This window comes from Thalia democratica, chromosome 4, assembly GCF_965202585.1.
Source record: "Thalia democratica chromosome 4, ktThaDemo2.hap1.1, whole genome shotgun sequence".
NCBI lineage: Eukaryota > Metazoa > Chordata > Thaliacea > Salpida > Salpidae > Thalia > Thalia democratica.
The window spans coordinates 25,619,384-25,642,050 of record NC_139168.1 but is presented as its reverse complement, the minus strand read 5'-3'; the positions used below and the strand labels follow the sequence as shown (position 1 = coordinate 25,642,050).

Below are 22,667 nucleotides of genomic sequence, written 5' to 3'. Positions count from 1 at the left end.
TTCATTATGGAGTTTTTCATCAACATCGGTGCGCACTTTCGCTTGCGCACCGAATCAGTATATCGGGTAATTTTCCTAACTTGTCACTAAATAGTGTTCTAAATTTCGTTTAAATTTTCGAATACTAGATAAAAATAGTTGAAAAAAAGCAAATTAAGCAGAAAAAATAAACAATAAAGGATAAAGATATTACATTATTTTTTTTTTACTTCTTTCATTTTTGGGTGGCACGCATGCACCAGTATCCCTCCCCACGCTACGCCCCTGATAATCAGTAACAAAAAAAGTTAAAACTTTTGTTTCTATTAGTGAACCAATTTTTTTTCAGTTCTGTAATTACTTTATAATTAAGCTTTACAGCAAATAAACTACAAAATCTTTAAGAAATAGCTATGGTTACTTTTAATAATAAGTTTAATGTTAAAGAAAAGTTACAAGCTTGTTTGAAACTATTTAGTGAACAGTATGTAGCAAAAATATAAATATTTACAAAGTAAATTTGATTAATTTCTAGTATGTTTGTTATAATATAAAGGCCTAACAATAACAAACAAAAAATAGTGTTTTGTAAATTTCCCTTAGTTATACAGTTAAGTTTTTAAAAATATTACAATTTTATACTTAGGAAACAAAGTTTTGTTTTTAAGATAAAACAAAATGTTTGTTTTACCTATAACTCAACGTGTTTTATACATATGTGTGTATATACATACATTTATGTATGTACACTCAGTTATAAGACAAATCAATTAAAAATTATTTTATATATTCAACTTGGAGTTATAATTTAGATTTAATTCTTTAAGTTTGCTGTACCATACACATGCTTTAAATTATTAACTACTTAGAAAAACATTTCAGATTCTTTAAATCAAAACTCGCATGTAAAGTAGTTAAAAACTTAGTCGAAATAGTAATTATTTCAAATTTGAGAAGAATAATTATGTATCAATAAAAGTTTGTATTTAAGCTTGAAGTTATGCCTCAGCTAGTGTTTAAACTTCAAAACTGATATTTTAACTTTTCTGAAAAATGCAAGCAACTAACAACACTAGGTATTTTCAGTTAATTTGTATTTTATTAAAAGTTTGAAAAAAGCGCAAAATAGTTAGACCAGCAAAATATAAAGTAAATTACTTTCTATGTTAAATTTGTATACAGTAAATAGTTTCATAAAAATTGATTACAGTCGTTTTAAAAGTTTTCATAACCTCTTTACTTACAAATTTGGTTTTAACTTCATTATGACAACCAAAAAATAGCAATACATATATGTGTCATTTAAATTACAAAACTAATTAACGTTTTCGTTTGTTGTCAACATCATTAATCATCCTAATAACATTATTAACAAAACGATTAAATTCTTTTAAAAAATGGTTTAAACAAATTATTCGAATAGTAAAAGTTGTTTTGAGCTCTGTGGCGTAATTTTTTGTTTATCTGCAAAATATCCATCTTATGTCAGCTGGAACAATTCCATACCTATCCATAAGGTATTTCATGTCTGTTATGAACCTGTAAAACAATTTAAACTTATGGAAGAAAAGATTAACATATTCTCAAACATTTAATTAGCATTTTTAATTGCAAAACTGTTCATCTCTTACAATTAAATTTGTTTTACAATAATAAAACTGTAACTGGAATGTTTAGTAAAGACTAATTTTAAAAATTTTTACACTCTTAAATACTTTTTACTTATAAAATGTTTTTCTAATTCTACAACATTAGTGCATGATTTTGTTGTTGTTTGAATTATATTCGATAAGCGTCTACAAAGTATAGTATAGGTAACGTTAAAAATTACACAATTTACTGAAAAAATAATCTTTAAATTGTAACTTCTACTTACTTTCTACAAGAACAAAACTTACGCTGCATTATTTATTGCCTCTTTGGATATTCTTACGCTTTTCCTTCTACTGCTACTCCTTTTTCTTTTTCCGTCTGCATTCTGAAGCAAAAATAGCAAACAAAATGCACTTACGAAGTATTTTAGGAAGTTCATATTTATAACTGGATTAAAATCTGTTTAGAACTTTAAAAAAAAAAACGTTTTTTGTCTTACAACGTAAAAATATAATTTTTAAAGAACACATCAAAACAATATCGTGGCACAATAATCTTGGTTAGAAAAAAAAAACTAGCTTTTCAGAATTACTCCACCAAAAAGTTTATTAATATTTTGCTAATAACGCAACCAATAACAATGAATAAATTTCGTAGAATACAATCGTAATAAAACTTAAAAGTCTTTTAAATCGCTTAATAGTTGTATTTACTTCGGTACATATATACCTGTTCTTTTAATTCAACTGAAATTAAAGCAAGTAAGATTAAAAGGGTAAGAATTAAACAATTTATAAAATAAAGTTACAGTACTTATGTGATATTTTTACAAATCTTGAAAGCACTTTATAAATGATAAATTCAACTATCTGTAACTATTTTTTTATAGGTTACGAAAAAACGACTTCTTTTAAAGTAGTTTTAAATTGTAAAAACTATTTTATTATATTGTAAAAAAATAGATTTAGAGAACTAGATATTTTTTTTAAATTAGATTTAACATTAAGTAACTTCACTAATACTATCTTCATCGATTTTAAAATTTAACACAAAGTTGTATAGAGAAATTGAACTTCTTCTAAAAATTGCTAATCACAAAAGCATACTAAACTTATAAAAATAAATCACTTAAATTATATAGATAATAGAAAAGTTTTTTTTTGTATATAAGCCAAACATAATATGGTTGACCATTTAAAATCCATGGGACATCAGTGAAACCATTCAAACTTAGCTATAGAAAGCAATTAATTATTATTGAAGTATTAAAACTAATGTGTTTTGAATTATCTTGTGTTCAGTAAATGGTATCAAATCAACATTGGTAATAAATCTTTTTAAAGTCGCTTCTGCTTACTCCATGCTTTCCCATAAGGTTCGCCACCTCTGTTAAGAATCTGTAAGAGTACATACATGTTCAAAAAAGCGTTTAAAGTTTTATGAAGTTGTTAAGTTTGTTCATACATATTTATAAGTTTAGTACAAACAAACAATATCATTCCTTGAAAAGCTGTTTTAGCTTTTAAATCGCCTTTTCCAGCAAAAATTTTAATAAAAAGGAAATAAATTTTTAAATGTTCTAATATCTAAAGACTTCGCCCAAGTTTTTTCAGCCAGTTCTTTTACACAAAAGTATAAATTTATTCACCTACGTGCAATACGTATACTTTTGGGCGAAAAAACTTTCTGAAAAAACTTGTATATACTTTTACTTAATTCCGATAATAATCAGAAGAAAATTATTTAAATTTTCAGAACAACTGTTGTAAAGTTAGTATGGTTTTAGTAAGAGTTTTGGTCAATTAGTTTGCATTTTACAGTAGCTTCTTTCTTTTCAGGACAAGGTTTCACTTTCAAATTAATTGTTTTTAAACAGTTAATCAAAAAAAACTATGAAATTTATTATGTATATGTTGTATTTAATCGTTAACATATAATGTACAAAACACTTACAACACGTGCGTCTCTTTTTAATCAGTTGCAATAATTTCAACTTTTACTACCAGAAGGTATTACCTATTATAATGTACAAATAGAATAAACACACTTACACTTTAGGGATTCTTTTCATATACCCATCTGCACTGTGAAGCAAAAATAGCAGACAAAATGCGCACATGAATAACTTTAAGAAGTTCATCTTAGTAAATATATTTGATAATAATCTAAACTTCTTACCGGCTTATAAACTTATTAAACCTTTTATTTTGTCCAAAAAAGCACGTTGAAATGTTGAAACCGCAGCTTGAAAACACCAACTTCTAAGAATTAAGCGGAAGTTGCGTGTTTATTTTGTACCGCAAGTTGTACCTGCTGGCGGTTTGAAGTCAAATGAATAACAACTGCTTTCTGTGCAAAAAATATAACTCGTTCGCAAAGCAATTTTTTTCTTATAAATATATTAATTAAAAAACAGACATGTTTGTAGATTTTTTCTTTTTTTTTCAAAAGGGGGTTTCAATGTAAAACAGCAATAAAACTTAAAATTTAACAAATAGTTTAGATTTGAAATACTTTCTTGCTATATGAAACAAGCAGGATTAAAAGTAAATTTAAAAGTTTTTGATAAAACAAATCTCAAGAGCTTTTTTGATATTTTTTAAATTTATGGTAGAAATGATATTTTCTGATTATGTTTTAGCACGTTTGATGTTAACAAAATTTTTCAAAAACTTATTTCTGTAGAAAATATTTAAATATAAAAACAAAATTTATCAATCATTAAATATACAAATTTCAATCAAATTACACAGTTAAACATATTTTATAATCCAATTTTTTTGATATTTAAAACGAACATAGTGCTTTGTTAACATTTACAGTATACAGTAAAACTTGATAAGTTTTTATTAAATTTGAAATTTAATTTAACTTCGTTTTAAAAAGAAAAAAAATGTTATAAAAAAAGACCACGTAAAAATTTTGTTAAGTTTTAATAAAATAGATAAATTTCTAAACAAATAAGCAGTTTATTAGTTTTTGATTTTAAAAGTATTGCGATTTGTCTGGAACTTAGGTAAAAACATGTCTAGACAGTAATCTTCTTAGATATTAAGAAAAACCATACAGTTTTACGGTAAATAAAAACTTTGCTTTTCATTTAATACCATAGATACATTAATTCAATAAAAAATACACATGTTGTTTGAATCTGGTTTTGATTGATCTCGTGGTTGTTTAGACCACAACTGTGTTAAAGCAGCAAATAAAATGTTCTAAAATTAAAGAAGACTAAAAACATAGAAATAAACTTTGAAAAAGTATACATAGTATTTACTATTGAATTCTTTATTGCATCTTTTGTAACAAAATTATACCTAAAAGTAAATTACATAACAAGGGAAAGGGTCTAAATTGCACGAAAACAAAATCGCACGAGGTTACTAAATTGCGCAAAGTTAAAATTGCACGAAGTAAAATTTACACGAGGGCACAAAATTGCCCGAGCGAACAGAATTGCACGAAGACGATTTTGCACCAAAGGTCAATTTTGCACGAGTTATATTTTTGCACGAGATTAAAAAAATACAGAAAAAAAAACAGAAAATAAAACTAAAAAATAGTTTAGAAAAAAAACAAAAGTTTCTGACCGAGGTTTAGGGTTAGGGTAACAGTGATAGTAAATTTAAATATAAAAAAATAACTAAAAAAAGTTAAACAAAAGAAAAAATAAATAAAAATAACTAAAAATAATAAAAAAAAGCTACCGACCGAGGGTAAGGGGTAAACTATTTAGAAAAAGACAAAATATCAATAAATAAAAATTAATAAATAAAAAAATTACCGACCGAGTGTAAGGGTTAGAGGTGACAGTAATAGTAAAAAAAATTATAATAAACAAAAAATAATTAAAAAAAACAACCCGTGCAAAATTGTCTCCGTGCAAAAGTGTCTTTGTGCAAAAGTGATTCTTCGTGCAAAAACATCTTCGTGGAACTATATCTCCGTTTAATTTTATCCCCTCGTGCAAAAGTATCTTCGTGCAAGTTTGTCCCCTCGTGCAATTTTGTACGCTCGTGCAATTTAGACAGCTACCCACAAAACGACTATAAAAAACATTACGTTGTAACTGTAAATCTTATTGACAAAAAGTAAGAATAAAAAGTTTAATAAATATCTAATTAGCTTGACGTTTTGACAAATTAGCTATTAGATGAACCGATATTTTAAGTTAACAGTTGAGTAAATACAAGAAAAAAAAAGTAACATCGGAAATAAAGTTTTTACCATAAATATTTGAACTAGCATCGTAATACTGGTCAACGCGTGACGACGTCATAGAGGACTCGAAAAGGTTAAAATACTGTTCTTTTCTTTTATGATAAAAGGTTAAGTTTGAAAAAACACATTATTATGAGAGATAGCTGTGATAAGGTTAGTTTATGTTGTACCGCACCTTAAATGACGTCATCACAAACAGCTGCACAAACATACTGGATGCGAAACTAAACAGAAAAACTGAAGTTGTTATACTCAAGGCCATTTTTTCAGAAAATGTATAAAGCTGGTTTTGAAAAGATGTAAACTTAAGAAAAGCAAGATACTTATGTATTTATTAATGTGTTTTTGACAAAATATATCAAACTTAAAAAAAAAAACTTTGACAAAATTATTTTAAAACTAATTAAATAGTACTGATTAAAATTATCTGTTTTAATTGAATGTCAACAAAACGTTTAACATTTTCACAATCGTTATAACAAAGTTTTTTTTTTACATTTTTGTCGCAAACCACACTTCATTCCGCGATCTGCAACGAAAAATTTTACTTTACCGGTAATTTTATGGTAATTTTTACTTTACCATTTTCACAAGCCAAAAAGTGCTTAGGTGTTTCAACTGTGAGCTACTTTACTTTTTTTTTGAGATTTGAGAAGGGCCGGTTTATACTTTTCAAAACTATGAACGCCAAAATTACCCAACCCCATTTTGATCCAAAAAAAAGCCTGGTTTTGACCGAAACCGATGTTTTGTGACTTCCATGAAATTGGGTTTTCGCGCGTAACTATAAATGAGTTAGTTATAAATTAACTAAAGTTTTAATGTTTTTTGAAAGATTTTTGAAATAGATATATACAAAGTAAAGCATACATGAGTCTAAATCTTTAGAAGTCTAGAAATTAAATAGTTTGATATTGCTTTAAATTTGATCTATGTATCTTAGTTTTGTTAATTTTGTTATCAATTAAAAACCAAATAAGCTCAATAGCCTCTTTTAAATTAACTCAGCTTTCTATTGTTTTGTTTTGTAACCTATGGGTAACAAGTAAAGCCATTTTTTATGCAAAATAGTGTAGCAAACGACCTTTAAGATTCCAAATATCTGTATAGCTTAAGCTAAGAGTTCGTTTAGCTAAGAGTCTATGAGTTAATCATTATAACTTTCACCTTTTAAACAATCAGAATTAAATATGATGCAAAATATAAAATGCAATACGGCATAGTTCTTGTGACTAAATTAACAGATGTATAATTTTCTAAATCAAATATTTCAATATATATCTTTCTTGTAACAACTTTCTAACTTGTAGAAACAAAGATTCAATTGTTTATATTATAGTTAACTAACTTTTAACCACCAATTAGAACATAAGCAAAAAGTACATATATATTTTAAATGAAGACATTTTAGTATTACTTTTTCGCAGTTAATGTCTAACATTTATTTAAAAACTACCATAAACAAAGTTGTGTTAATTAGCAATTAAGATAAAATTATCCCCCTTATGTATATTTTTTTAAACACTTTTGTTTATAACTAAATTTCGTTTTCGCATAATAAATAACATATGAAGATAATATTTTTATTTTCTTATATAAAATCAGGTATAAAAACTAATATTTTACTTTCTATAATATTTTATATTTTATTTTTGATAATTGATTATATAATATTCTATTTGTAAGCATTCTGTATGACGTCTACACGCGTCACCATTATTACGATGCTAGTTCAAATATTTAAAAACTTTATTTCCGATGTTACTTTTTTATTTCTTGTATTTACTCAGGTATTAACTCAAAATATTGATTTATCTAATAGCTAATTTGTCAAAACTTAAAATTAAACGGAGATAAAGTTCCACGAAGATGCTTTTGAACAAAGGGTCACTTTTGCACGAAGACACTTTTACACGGAGACAATTTTGCACGGTTTTTTTTTATTTTAATTATTTTTTGTTATTACCCTCTAACCCTTACCCTCGGTCGTTTAGTTTTTTTTTATTTATTTATTTTTACTTATTTATTTATTGATATTTTGTCTTTTTCTAAATAGTTTTTTTTACTATCACTGTCACCCCTTACCCTCGGTTGGTAGCTTCTTTTTTTTTATTTTTAGTTATTTTTTATTTATTTTTTCTTTTGTTTAACTTTTTTTAGTTATTTTTTTGTATTACTATCACTGTTACCCTAACCCCCGGTCAGATACTTTTGTTTTTTTTCTAAACTATTTTTTAGTTTTATTTTCTTTTTTTATTTTTTTCTGTGTTTTTTTACTCCCGTGCAAAAATGTAACTAGTGCAAAATTAACTCTTGTGCAAAATCGTCTGTGCAATTCTGTTCGCTCGGGCAATTTTGTGCCCTCGTGTAAATTTTACTTCGTGCAATTTTGGCTTCGCGCAATTTTTTCCTCGTGCGATTTTGTTTTTGTGAAATTTAGACCCTTTCCCTTGTTTTGTAATTTACTTTTAGGTATAATTTTGCTACAAAAGATGCATCTAAGAATTCAATAAAAAATACTTTGTATACTTTTTCAAAGTTTATTTCTATGTTTTTAGTCTTCTTTAATTTTAGAATATTTTATTTGCTGTTTTAACACAGTTGTGGTCTAAAAAACCACGAGATCAATCAAAACCAAATTCAAACAACATGTGTATTTTTTATTGAATTAATGTATCTATGGTATTAAATGAAAAGCAAAGTTTTTATTTACCGTAAATCTGTATGGTTTTTCTTAATATCTAAGAAGATTACTGTCTAGACATGATTTTACCTGAGTTCCAGACAAATCGCAATATTTTTAAAATCAAAAACTTATAAACTGCTTATTTGTTTAGAGCTTTAATTATTTTGTTAAAACGTAACAAAATTTTTACGTGGTTTTTTTTTAAAACCTTTATTTTTTTTTTAAAATAAATTAAATTAAATTTCAAATTTAATAGAAATTTATCAAGTTTTACTTTATATTGTAAATGTTAACAAAGCACTATGTTTGTTTTAAATATCAAAAAAATTTGGATTATAAAATATGTTTAACTGTGTAATTTGGTTGAAATTTGTATATTTAATGATTGATAAATTTTGTTTTTATATTTAAATATTTTCTACAAAAATAAGTTTTTGAAAAATTTGTTAACATCAAAAGTGCTAAAACGTAATCAGAAAATATCATTTCTACCATAAATTTAAAAAATATCAAAAAAGCTCTTGAGATTTGTTTTATCAAAAACTTTTAAATTTACTTTTAATCCTGCTTGTTTCATATAGCAAGAAAGTATTTCAAATCTAAACTATTTGTTAAATTTTAAGTTTTATTGCTGTTTTACATTGAAACCCCCTTTTGAAAAAAAAAGAAAAAATCTACAAACATGTCTGTTTTTTAATTAATATATTTATAAGAAAAAAATTGCTTTGCGAACGAGTTATATTTTTTGCACAGAAAGCAGTTGTTATTCATTTGACTTCAAACCGCCAGCAGGTACAACTTGCGGTACAAAATAAACACGCAACTTCCGCTTAATTCTTAGAAGTTGGTGTTTTCAAGCTGCGGTTTCAACATTTCAACGTGCTTTTTTGGACAAAATAAAAGGTTTAATAAGTTTATAAGCCGGTAAGAAGTTTAGATTATTATCAAATATATTTACTAAGATGAACTTCTTAAAGTTATTCATGTGCGCATTTTCTCTGCTAATTTTGCTTCACAGTACAGATGTGTATATGAAAAGAAGTGTAAGTGTGTTTATTCTATTTGTACATTATAATAGGTAATACCTTCCGGTAGTAAAAGTTGAAATTATTGCAACTGATTAAAAACAGACGCACGTGTTGTAAGTGTTTTGTACATTATATGTTAACGATTAAATGCAACATATAAATAAAATAATTCATAGTTTTTTTTGATTAACTATTTAAAAACATTTAATTTGAAAGTGAAACCTTGTCCTGAAAAGAAAGAAGTTACTGAAAAATGCAAACTAATTGACCAAAACTCTTACTAACACCATATTAACTTTACAACAGTTGTTCTGAAAATTTAAACAATTTTCTTCTGATTATTACCGGAATTAAGTAAAAGTTTATACAAGTTTTTTCAGCAAATTTTTTCGCCCAAAAGTATACGTATTGCACGTAGGTGAATAAATGTATACTTTTGTGCAAAAGAACTGGCTGAAAAAACTTGGGCGAAGTCTTTAGATATTAGAACATTTAAAAATTTATTTCCTTTTTATTAAAATTTTTGCTGGAAAAGGCGATTTAAAAGCTAAAACAGCTTTCCAAGGAATGATATTGTTTGTTTGTACTAAACTTATAAATATGTATGAACAAACTTAACAACTTCATAAAACTTTAAACGTTTTTTTGAACATGTATGTACTCTTACAGATTCTTAACAAAGGTGGGGAACCTTATGGGAAAGCATGGAGTAAGCAGAAGCGACTTTAAAAAGATTTATTACCAATGTTGATTTGATACCATCTACTGAATACAAGATTATTCAAAACACATTTGTTTCAATACTTCAATAATAATTAATTGCTTTCTATAGCTAAGTTTGAATGGTTTCATTGATGATCCATGGATTTTAAATGGTCAACCATATTATGTTTGGCTTAGATACAAAAAAACCTTTTTCTATTATTTATATAATTTAAGTGATTTATTTTTATAAGTTTAGTATGCTTTTGTGATGAGCAATTTTTAGAAGAAGTTCAATTTCTCTATACAACTTTGTGTTAAATTTTAAAATCGATGAAGATAGTATTTGTGAAGTTACTTAATGTTAGACCTAATTAGAAACGATTATCTAGTTCTCTAAATCTATTTTCTTACAATGTAATAAAATAGTTTGTACAATTTAAAACTACTTAAAAAGAATTGTTTTTTTTTTAGTAACCTGTAAAAAATTATAGTAACAGATAGTTAAAATTTATCATTTATAAAGTGCTTTCAAGATTTGTAAAAATATCACATAAGTACTGTAACTTTATTTTATAAATTGTTTAATTCTTACCCTTTTAATCTTACTTGCTTTAATTTCAATTGAATTAAAAGAACAGGTTTATATGTACCGAAGTAAATACAACTATTAAGCGATTTAAAAGACTTTTAAGTTTTATTACGATTGTATTTTTTACATTTTAAATATACGACGAAATTTATTCATTGTTATTGGTTGCGTTATTAGCAAAACATTAATAAACTTTTTGGTGGAGTAATTCTGAAAAGCTAGTTTTTTTTTTCTAACCATGATTATTGTGCCACGATATTGTTTTGATGTGTTCTTTAAAAATTATATTTTTACATTGTAAGACAAAAAACGGTTTTTGCAGTTAAAAGTTCTAAACAGATTTTAATCCAGTTATAAATATGAACTTCCTAAAATACTTCGTAAGTGCATTTTGTTTGCTATTTTTGCTTCAGAATGCAGACTGAAAAAGAAAAAGGAGCAGCAGTAGAAGGAAAAGCGTAAGAATATCCAAAGAGGCAATAAATAATGCAGCGTAAGTTTTGTTCTTGTAGAAAGTAAGTAGAAGTTACAATTTAAAGATTATTTTTTCAGTAAATTGTGTAATTTTTAACATTACCTATACTATACTTTGTAGACGCTTATCGAATATAATTCAAACAACAACAAAATCATGCACTAATGTTGTAGAATTAGAAAAACACTTTATAAGTAAAAAGTATTTAAGAGTGTAAGAAATGTTGAAGTTTAGTCTTTACTAAACATTCCAGTTACAGTTTTGTTATTGTAAAACAAATTTAATTGTAAGAGATGAACAGTTTTGCAATTAGAAATGCTAATTTAATGTTTGAGAATATGCTAATCTTATCTTCAATAAGTTTAAACTGTTTTACAGGTTCATAACAGACATGAAATACCTTATGGCTAGGTATGGAATCGTTCCAGCTGACATAAGATGGATATTTTGCAGATAAACATAACATTACGCCACAGAGCTCAAAACAACTTTTACTATTCGAATAATTTGTTTAAACTATTTTTTTAAAGAATTTAATCGATTTGTTAATGATGTTATTAAGATGATTAATGATGTTGACAACAAACAAAAACGTTAATTAGTTTTGTAATTTAAATGAGATATATAAGTATGGCTACTTTTTGGTTGTCATAATGAAGTTAAAACCAAATTTGTAAGTAAAGAGCGTTATGAAAACTTTTAAAACGACTGAAAACAATTCTTATGAAACTATTTACTGTATACAAATTTAACATAGAAAGTAATTTACTTTATATTTTGCTGGTCTAACTATTTTGCGCTTTTTTCAAACTTTTAATAAAATACAAATTAACTGAAAATACCTAGTGTTGTTAGTTGCTTGCATTTTTCAGAAAAGTTAAAATATCAGTTTTGAAGTTTAAACACTAGCTGAGGCATAACTTCAAGCTTAAATACAAACTTTTATTGATACATAATTATTCTTCTCAAATTTGAAATAATTACTATTTCGACTAAGTTTTTAACTACTTTACATGCGAGTTTTGATTTAAAGAATCTGAAATGTTTTTTAAGTAGTTGATAATTTAAAGCATTTATATGGTACAGCAAACTTAAAGAAATAAATCTAAATTATAACTCCAAGTTAAATATATAAATTGATTTTATCTTTAAAACAAAACATTGTTTCCTAAGTATAAAATTGTAATGTTTTTAAAAACTTATTGCTGTTTAAAACTTAACTATATAACAAAGGGAAATTTACAAAACACTATTCTTTTTTGTTTATTATTATTAGGCCTATTTATTCTAACAAACATACTAGAAATTAATCAAATTTACTTCGTAAATATTTATATTTTTGCTACATACTGTTCAATGAATAGTTTCAAACAAGCTTATAACTTTTCCTTAACATTAAACTTATTGTTAAAAGTAAACATAGTTATTTCTTAAAGATGTTGTTGTTTATTTATTGTAAAGCTTAATTATAAAGTAAATACAACCGTTCGTTAAAAAGTGACCCTTTGTGCAAAAGTTTCTCCTCGTGCAAAAGTGACCCTCCGTAAAAATGTGTCCATTCGTGCAAAAGAGTCCCCTCGTGCATTATAACGAGTTTATGTTATCAAAAATTGCAATAGTTTAGTGTAGATATAGTTTTGACTGAGGCAGCATAACTAAAGTGTAATAAATTGATTATACTTCTGTCATACAACTATAACGACTGCTTTGATAAAAATAAACAAAATATAATATACATTATTGTTTTCATAGGTAATTAGAAAAACAAGTGAAAAATAAAATATTTTTGGAGTGATCAAAGGAAACATTGGCGAAAGACTACAGAGCCTTTGCTTGGATGTTCGTATGCCGTGAGATCAAGATAACATAAATGTGTAATCATACCAATTCGATATTTTTGAAATCACCATAATTTTTAATCTAATCGTGTATTGATCAACAAGGTTAATTTAAAGCATGTAAAAAACCATTCTACAAAAATAGTAAAAAAGTAAAAAATTCCATCTAAGACCACCATAAATCTGAGTAAATAGATGTTTTCTTGACACAATGAGGATCCTAAATACGTTCAATTATGAAGCACAACTAAAAGTTGATTATCCAAGTTAAAAATTTGTTTTTATGATTTACAGCCTATGAATGTACCATCAGAAGCTTTTAACAGGAGTCTGATTGTTGTAGCTAACTTGAAGAGTGTGATTTTTATGGCTTTTCTTTTTACTTCAAATCTCTAAAAGCTTTCAACTCTATTGCAAGGTTGAAAAATATTGGTAGTATGGATATGCCTGTTGAGTAATATTTAACAGGTCCTCGACGTTATTTGTGTTATGTAGTCGTATACTATACAAATAAACAAAAAAAAATAGCTACTTCAAAAACAGGTTTTTGAAAGTTGCAATTTAGATTTGTCTTATTAATACATGAATCAGCTAGTTAAGTGTCACTCAAACACAAATAAGTTTTTAAAAGTTAGTAAGCTGGTGTTACAACAAAGTTCTAAATTTACAAGTTTAAGTCTGTTCATGTATGTAGTATTAGTATTAAAATACAACTAAAATCTACAGATATTTATTATTTTAGTGCAATTTATAATACGCTTTTTAAGCTTAGCTATTTGTTAGTTTAAAGAACTTGATTATCTGGATAGATAGTAAAAGTTAGTATTTCATTTTGTAATGAAATCAGCATTTAAAAAACCAAATCTTAGTCAAAAAAAAAGTTTATATCTAGCATATATAAAAAATGTTTTACTTAGCATTAATGTGCTCTTTTACATATATTTTATACTCTTAAAACTACAAAATTAACTATAACTTCAATTTATAAAACAACACGCAATTTTTCGGTCTTACAACAGGAGTTTATTGCCATTTGTTAGTGACAAAAGCCATGCTGAGGCAGGAAAAGCAAAATTGAATCCGTTTTCTGGCTTTTCAAGTGTCCCAGGTTTGAGACTTGTCAGGTTTCCCAGGTTTGAGACTTTACAGGTTTCCTAGGTTTGAGACTTTCCAAGTGTCCCAGGTTTGAGACTTTCCAAGTTTCCCAGGTTTGATACTTTCCAGGTTTCCCAGGTTTGAGACTTTCCAGGTTTCCCAGGTTTAAGATTTTCTAAGTGTCTCAGGTTTGAGACTTTCCAGGTTTCCCAGGTTTGAGACTTTCCAAGTGTCCCAGGTTTGAGACTTTCCAGCTTTCCCAGGTTTGACACTTTCCAAGTGTCCCAAGTTTGAGACTTTCCAGGTTTCCCAGGTTTGAGACTTTCCAGGTTTCCCAGGTTTGAGACTTTCCAAGTTTCCCAGGTTTGAGACTTTCCAAGTTTCCCAGGTTTGAGACTTTCCAGGTTTCCCAGGTTTGAGATTTACCAAGTTTCCCAGGTTTGAGATTTTCCAGGTTTCCTAGGTTTGAGACTTTCCAGGTTTCCCAGGTTTGAGACTTTCCAGGTTTCCCAGGTTTGAGATTTTCCAGGTGTCCCAGGTTTGAGACTTTCTAAGTTTTCCAGGTTTGAGACTTTCCAGGTTTCCCAGGTTTGGGAATTTCCAGGTTTCCCAGGTTTGACACTTTCCAGGTTTCCCAGGTTTGAGACTTTCCAGGTTTCCAAGGTTTGAGACTTTCCAAGTTTCCCAGGTTCGAGACTTTCCAAGTGTCCCAGGTTTGAGACTTTCCAGGTTTCCCAGGTTTGAGACTTTCCAGGTTTGAGACTTTCCAGGTTTCCAAGGTTTGAGACTTTCCAGGTTTCCCAGGTTTGAGATTTACCAAGTTTCCCAGGTTTGAGATTTTCCAGGTTTCCTAGGTTTGAGACTTTCCAGGTTTCCTAGGTTTGAGACTTTCCAGGTTTCCCAGGTTTGAGATTTTCCAGGTGTCCCAGGTTTGAGACTTTCTAAGTTTTCCAGGTTTGAGACTTTCCAGGTTTCCCAGGTTTGGGAATTTCCAGGTTTCCCAGGTTTGAGACTTTCCAGGTTTCCCAGGTTTGAGACTTTCCAGGTTTCCAAGGTTTGAGACTTTCCAAGTTTCCCAGGTTTGAGACTTTCCAAGTGTCCCAGGTTTGAGACTTTCCAGGTTTCCCAGGTTTGAGACTTTCCAGGTTTGAGACTTTCCAGGTTTCCAAGGTTTGAGACTTTCCAGGTTTCCCAGGTTTGAGATTTACCAAGTTTACCAGGTTTGAAATTTTCCAGGTTTCCTAGGTTTGAGACTTTCCAGGTTTCCTAGGTTTGAGACTTTCCAGGTTTCCCAGGTTTGAGATTTTCCAGGTGTCCCAGGTTTGAGACTTTCTAAGTTTTCCAGGTTTGAGACTTTCCAGGTTTCCCAGGTTTGGGAATTTCCAGGTTTCCCAGGTTTGACACTTTCCAGGTTTCCCAGGTTTTAGACTTTCCAAGTTTCCCAGGTTTGAGACTTTCCAAGTGTCCCAGGTTTGAGACTTTCCAGGCTTCCCAGGTTTGAGACTTTCCAGGTTTGAGACTTTCCAGGTTTCCAAGGTTTGAGACTTTCCAGGTTTCCCAGGTTTGAGACTTTCCAGGTTTCCCAGGTTTGAGACTTTCCAAGTGTCCCAGGTTTCCCAGGTTTGAGACTTTCCAAGTTTCTCAGGTTTGAGACTTTCCAGGTTTGAGACTTTCCAGGTTTCCCAGGTTTGAGACTTTCCAGGTTTCCCAGGTTTGAGACTTTCCAAGTGTCCCAGGTTTCCCAGGTTTGAGACTTTCCAGGTTTCCCAGGTGTCTCCGCTCGTAAGCAGCAAGTTCCACCTTCCAGCTCCGCTTACACCTCTCCTTCGTTTGGATGCTAAGTTCCTTTAAAACTAGTTAAATGCATTAGCAAGGAAAACGCTTGAATGCTAGTGTACATAAAGCTTCCCAAGGTGGGCGATGTTTGTCAAACGATGGTGAAAATAATAAATTTAACACTTGCACGTTGAGAGAAATTAAACCTCACACGCTTTTTTCTGAGTTCATTGTGACTTGATCAATCTACAAAGTACGTCTGTCAAAAAAATTAAATGTTTAAAGTCAAACTTTTTAAATTAAAAAACATATTGTTGTTAAAAGGTTTTTATTTTAAAGACCTAACCTTATTTTAAAAGTAGCTTTTTAATTATATTATGCTAGCAAAATAGAAAACTATTTGCTCACCCTCAATTGAAAAGTTGCAATTTATTTCTTTTTCGGTTGTATAATCATGATAGGTTTTTACTTTCCAAACTCATTATAGCTTAGTTAATGCACAATATAGTTCTGCATGCAAAAAAAAATTTAGTTTCAAAAGCACATTTAGCTTCTTGTAAAAACATTGTAAAAATCTTGTTTATAAAATTAGAAAATAATTTTGATAAGAAAAAGAATTTGTTTTGACTAAATGTACTTTTAAATCCAGATTAAAGTCTTAATAGGTCCCTATGTTAAGCTCAATTTTTTTAAACTTAATTACTTATATAAACTCTACAACTAAAATACAATACATTAGATAAAATTATTCTATTAGTTTCCAAAATAGACTTGAATTTTGTTTTTGTTTTTGTCTTTCTTAGTTGGTATGTCATACTTTCAGGGTTGATAAGATTCATATATGAAACTTATGTATTAAATGCAATTATAATTTCTTTTTATTACTATATTGAATCTTAAATACTCTGTTATCTTTCATAAATTATTACATATATCATAACAGTAGGAAATATGGTACACTTTATTCACACTGTACAACAGGGTTTCCGAAAATATATTTCAAATAACTCCTTTTAACAAAATTAAAAGGAAATCCCTCCCCTACAAAATTTATCAAAAATCTACCATTTAAACAGCCTAGGACCTTTTTTTTTTGCTCTTCATCACCAACTCAAGAATATCTAGTGTAAGTTTCACATTATGACCTCGTTGCCCCATTGTAATTTAATTTCTGTAACGGCCCCCAAGGGGGTCACTTAGGCCGGTTTCGGAAACCCTTTTGTACACGTATAACTTCTCAATCAAGAACACACTATGTATAATTTTAAAATATTTTACTTCAAAATTTGGCATAAATGGTAAAATAATAGAAAATTTAAAAGTAATTTAATTTAATAAGAATTGATACATTGTAATCAAATTACCAAAGTATTTAATATATAAATTATTTTAGAAACTTAGAAGTTGTAACAGATTATTCTCACAATAACTTTAAAACTTACTATGTTTTACAGTTCTTAAAAGACTGTATGTTGGACATTTATGTGAAATTATACTTATTTCACTTCAATTGTCCATATGTCGATGCATGCATTAGAATAAATTTTAAAACTTTTTTAATTAAATATTCCTTTCAAAAGACAAGTTTCAAATAAATAATAACAACAGTTCTCTAATTTATATTTTAAATTCTACTCGGTATTTTTTGATTGACAAAGGCAAAATAAATACAGTTTTGTATTCATTAATTGCCGTGTGCAAAAACAGGTGAGTATGTAAGCTGGCTATTAAAACCGTGCTGAGACACCTGCAGATTCCAACATGCACATTCCAACATGCCGAAACACTTGCAGCTTCCAACATGCAACGAGACACCTGCAATTGTCAACATGTCAAGCCACCTGCAACTGTCAACAAGTCAAGCCACCTGCAACTGTCAACATGTCAAGCCACCTGCGAAAGAGAGAGTAAAAATGTATATAAACGATGAAGCACATCTACAAATTAGGTTATTATACCTCAACTACCCAACGGAGCGGACCTAGGCTGCTTCAACGGGGCGACTCTTCCTTCGTGGAAGTGGTTGCAGCTTTTCACGTGAGACTTCGAGGCCGGAGACGTGAATGGCAGTACGATACAAAATAGTTGGCTTGGGACTGCGCGGCCGCAGAGGTTAACTATAGAACGATATAAAACAGCTTACGTGAGACTTCGAGGCCGAAGACGTAAGCTGTGGTACGATATGAAACAATTTTGATAGGATTTTTACGTTCATAAATATCGTCTTTTCCACCTTTATCGATATTGAAGTTCGTATAAGATTAATGTGTAGAATACTGAAGCGTCACGCGCCATTTTGTAATGTTTGTTTGTGAAGGCAATAAATTGTACATAGTTTTTGTTGTTTATTTTATAACTAAATTAAGTTGCTATACCTATTTATTTCCGTTAAAGATAGAGATAATTTAATATCCCTTTTAATTACATAGAAATAAATATGGTATACAATATGTATAACCATTTATATAAACAAGAGTTACATGCTTTATAAAATGAAAACAATCGAGTTTATTGATATTACAGTCATTTTGTGCAGCTGTGAATAAAGATGTCTTAAACCAAAAAGAATAGATTAAAAAATTAAGAACTAACTTTCAATATTGCTTACATCAAAATTTTTATAAGCTAAATTTATATATTTTAAGAAAATTTAAATATGAACATTCTTAAAACTAAGTTGGAAAATGTTATAAACTATAAACCAGCATACTGAAAAGCTAAAAATTTTTGTATTCGATAAAGTTGTTGTGATGTAAAAAGAATGTATTATCAAATTAAAACTTTCATTTAAAAAAATACCAGTAACACAAAAATAATTAAATAGTTAACTATTTCAATACTTTAAACTTTGAATAAATTTTTAACCTAAAAGGTATAACATTATCAAAGTTTTTTAGTATCATCATTCATTTAAAATTATTTTGATATATCATAACATAATAATAAAACAATTTTACTTTTATCTTGACTTAATTAGCACAAAACTAAAAAAGTACTAAAAACTTTAGCACTTTATAAACATCAAACTATATTACTTATTTACTCCACACTTTACTATAGTTACAAATGCATTTTAACTTAAGGATTTTTATTGTTTTTTAGTCCATTCATGAGAATTATAAAAACTTCCGTCTAACTTGTTCTTATGAATGAATCACTCTTTTATAGTTTAACTGTTTTATTTTGCAGGTGATTGTTTTACTCTGGCTTTTTTGTTAAACAACCTTTTCAAATTGACTTTAAATTTAATGCTGGAATAATTGTGAGACAATTCTCATCTTTCGCTCATTACTATCGTTCTAGAATTTTTCCATAGAGTCAACCTGATGTAACAGCTTAAAATTAAAACTTGTTTTAAGCTCTTTAAATTAGTTTTAACTGTTATTAATTTAATATTGTCTCTCAAAAAGAACATGAGTTTTCAGTTTTATTTGTTACCTTTTTAATAGATTCTATTGAAAATTACTTGTTAAAGTTTATTAATTTTTTACTTTTACTAAATAAGTAAGGGAATTTTTATACATTTTTTCGCTTTTTGTTTTAAGATTAAAGATTAGAATAGTATAATTAGATGCCCCGTTTTTAGAAGATGATTTTTAATGTTTAAATGTTGTAGGTGTTTTTTATCTAAATTAAGTTTACTATGTATTAAAAACCTAAAAACTTTCATAACATAAAATTCAGAAATTATTGCAATTGTGCTGCAATGCTAAAATGTAAGGTGAGGATTTTAAATAAATATTTTTCATGGTTTCTGATTATATGGGTTTAGTCGAAGGAAAATAGAGATAATTAGTTTATTTGTTTTTCATATACTTTATTTCTATCACGTTCAAGTTTTTACCACTTTCTGCATAACTGTTGAACTCATCAAACCTATTACGTTTTATAAAAATTAGAAGTATGATTACTTGATACACTTTGTAATGTATATATATTCTTTGTTAGTGACCAGCTGTTTAGAGTTTAGAATGTATTTTCTTTAACAAGAAAACATCACATAAGTAAAGAAGTTTTCCCGGCTTAAATTGTTCAACATTTTCGGCACTAGTCATTCCTTTTCATGTTTTTTCATATATTTTGTTACAGTCTTTATTAGTTTAAATTTATGCTACTTTTTTATTTCTTATATTATTGTTTTCTATGTTGATTTATTACCATTAAACAATTTATAAGAGTTCAAATTATTGGAACTTGTAGTTTTGTAATTTATCTGTTAACTAACAAAATAGTGTACATACATGTTCCAAATTGATAGCACAAAAATAAAAACATTATTGAGATAAATTTATTTGATTTTAATTAGTCTTTTTTAGAAATACTTCCTAAATTTCTAAGACCACACAACTTTTACAATAATTTTAAGAATTTTAACTCGGTGAAGATTAATTAATGTAAAATATTTTGAGCGTTATTTTTTGTCGTTCAATAAAATAATAATGTAAACTTTACCTTGAAAATATGCTTGTTTTTAAAACAACTTAGTTTATCAAACAAAGTTGGGTCCTTATAAATAAAGAGTATAGACGCTTTGCAACAAACAATCCAGGTTTTATAGCACTAAATTATAAATGTTATAACAGATTGAGTTTTTTAAACTGAAAATGATTATATGCTTCCAACTGTACATTTAATAAGTTTAGAAGTACTTGAAATTAAGTTATCTTTATTTTTAAAATAAGTTTTTGTTTATAAGATTAGTATTAATAATTATATTAAGCTTACCAATTGTGTTACTCTTCTGCTAGTGATATTCAAGATATGCAGATATATATTCAACAATGATTTTGAAGACTGCAGGCGACATCAAGAGTTATTTGTGCAAAAAAAAAGAGCAAGTTTACTGTTTATAAAAATAAATATTTTAAAGATAATAAATTAATGAACAAAAGATCATTGCAATCCGGGCTTCTGTCTGCAAAAATCTTGTGGTTTGTGGTGTTAAGAAGGTTTAGTTTAAGTTTTTACTTATTTGTTGTTAATCAATTGTAATTGAAAGTTATATCAATGAAAAATTTTCTTTGTAGGTTAACTTGTACAAACAATTGATATTGATAAATTTAATTATTTTTTGAATTTAATTATCTTAATTGCTATATCCACAACTTTAATACTTTTAATGTGTTTAAATTTAAGCTAAAATTAAGTTTAATAGTCATGTAATTGTCTAACTAACTTCTGAGACAATGTATGCTTTATAAGTTTAAGGGGGTATTAACTATTTTTTTTTTTGAAAAACTATTGTGTTTTTTAGTTGTTGAAATCATTAAGATAGAGACTAAAGTTAATTGAAATGGTTTGAGTTTTTTAATTATTTTTAAATTAAACTTACTGGCTCTGCTAAATGTTTAAGAATTTTTACTTGACTATCTTTTTTTAATACGTTATGAGTCTTGCTTACCTGTACTTATAACTGTATACTCCTTTTACTAGGATGTTAGTTTTAAGTGTTCACTGGTAAAAAATAATTCGTTACAAATGGTATAGCTTTGTTGTACGTTAAAAAAACTTTAAGATTATTGTGATTCGTTCGTACACGATTTTTTTTACATAATAAGTAGATAAAACAAATGTACTGTAACATATTGTACTTTAGTGATTTGAGAAAAAAGATCTGTTTAAAGTTCTGTTGATTTTTGTTTATTGAAAGTATCAAATCTGGAACACATAACAAATAAGTGACAGGCGGAAAAAGAGTTTAAGTTTATTCACAAAGTATTATAGAAGTATTTAATTACGCTATTTTATTCTCTTTTAACTAAAGCAGTGGTGACTAGGTATATAAAGTTTTTGAAATATGATTTGTTTGATATAAGTATTTCTTGATACATCAGGTTTAAAGAATAAGTCTTGCACTAAACTACTGTATTGGTTATGTTTTGACTGTTGTATAAGTTTAGTTGTTTTTATTATAGTAAATAAACTTTGCTTATTAAGAAACTGGTCAAAATGTGCTGTAAAAAGTAGTTTAGACACATATGATTATATCAGGATTTCTACACACCCAGGCTACTTTGGTTATGTTTTTTTATTACTCTCAGGCTAACTTAGACTATATTGGTTGATTTTTTTTAAGTACTCAGGCTAGCTCAGATTTTTTTTTTTTAATCTAAATAAGTTTGAATATATTTTCATATATCTTAGATTTGTTTAAATTTCTTCAAATTTCATTAAGTTAATCTTTAGACTATTGTGATGGGCGTAGAAAAGTTTTTCAGATAGTCATATATCTGATTTGCAAATTTGCCTAGTTACCTTTTTTAAGGTTTTCTTTTTAACTTATTTATACCTTTATCTCTACCCAACATACTCGAACATCCTAAAAACTGATCCAAATATAAAGTTTTAATAATCAAAACTAAAAATAACATGAAATAGTTATTTTTGCTGACTCAGCAAGTATGCAAATCAGACTGATCTTTAATTATACTAGCTACACTTTTTACTGACTATTAGATTGAGAACATGACTAGTTTTGATTATTATACTTTTTTTGATTAATTTTTAATATGTTTGGGTAAGGTGAGCTAGGAATAAGAATTTTTTTTCAAATGCTTACTAATCAAGTATTCAAACTTACATATTACTGACTGAAAATTTTTCCTATGCCCATCCCACTAGCCTAAAGGTATGTAAACATACAGGAAAAAAATTGAGATTGATTGATAGAATTTTGTTTTTT

The 22,667-nt window shown here is 27.6% G+C and overlaps 1 long non-coding RNA gene across 2 annotated transcripts; it reads right to left on the bottom strand.

Annotated features, from left to right (window-relative positions):
- Positions 1-1,103: 1,103 nt before the first annotated feature.
- On the bottom strand, positions 1,104-4,038 carry LOC145834867 (uncharacterized). Of its 2 annotated transcripts, none has more exons than XR_014369797.1 (3): positions 3,772-4,038; positions 1,878-2,969; positions 1,104-1,518 (listed from the first exon to the last, which is right to left on the bottom strand). It is a non-coding gene; the product is annotated as an uncharacterized LOC145834867 (long non-coding RNA). The 2 variants fall into 2 exon arrangements; XR_014369796.1 differs by lacking the exon at positions 3,772-4,038 and adding an exon at positions 3,624-3,722.
- Positions 4,039-22,667: the final 18,629 nt, after the last annotated feature.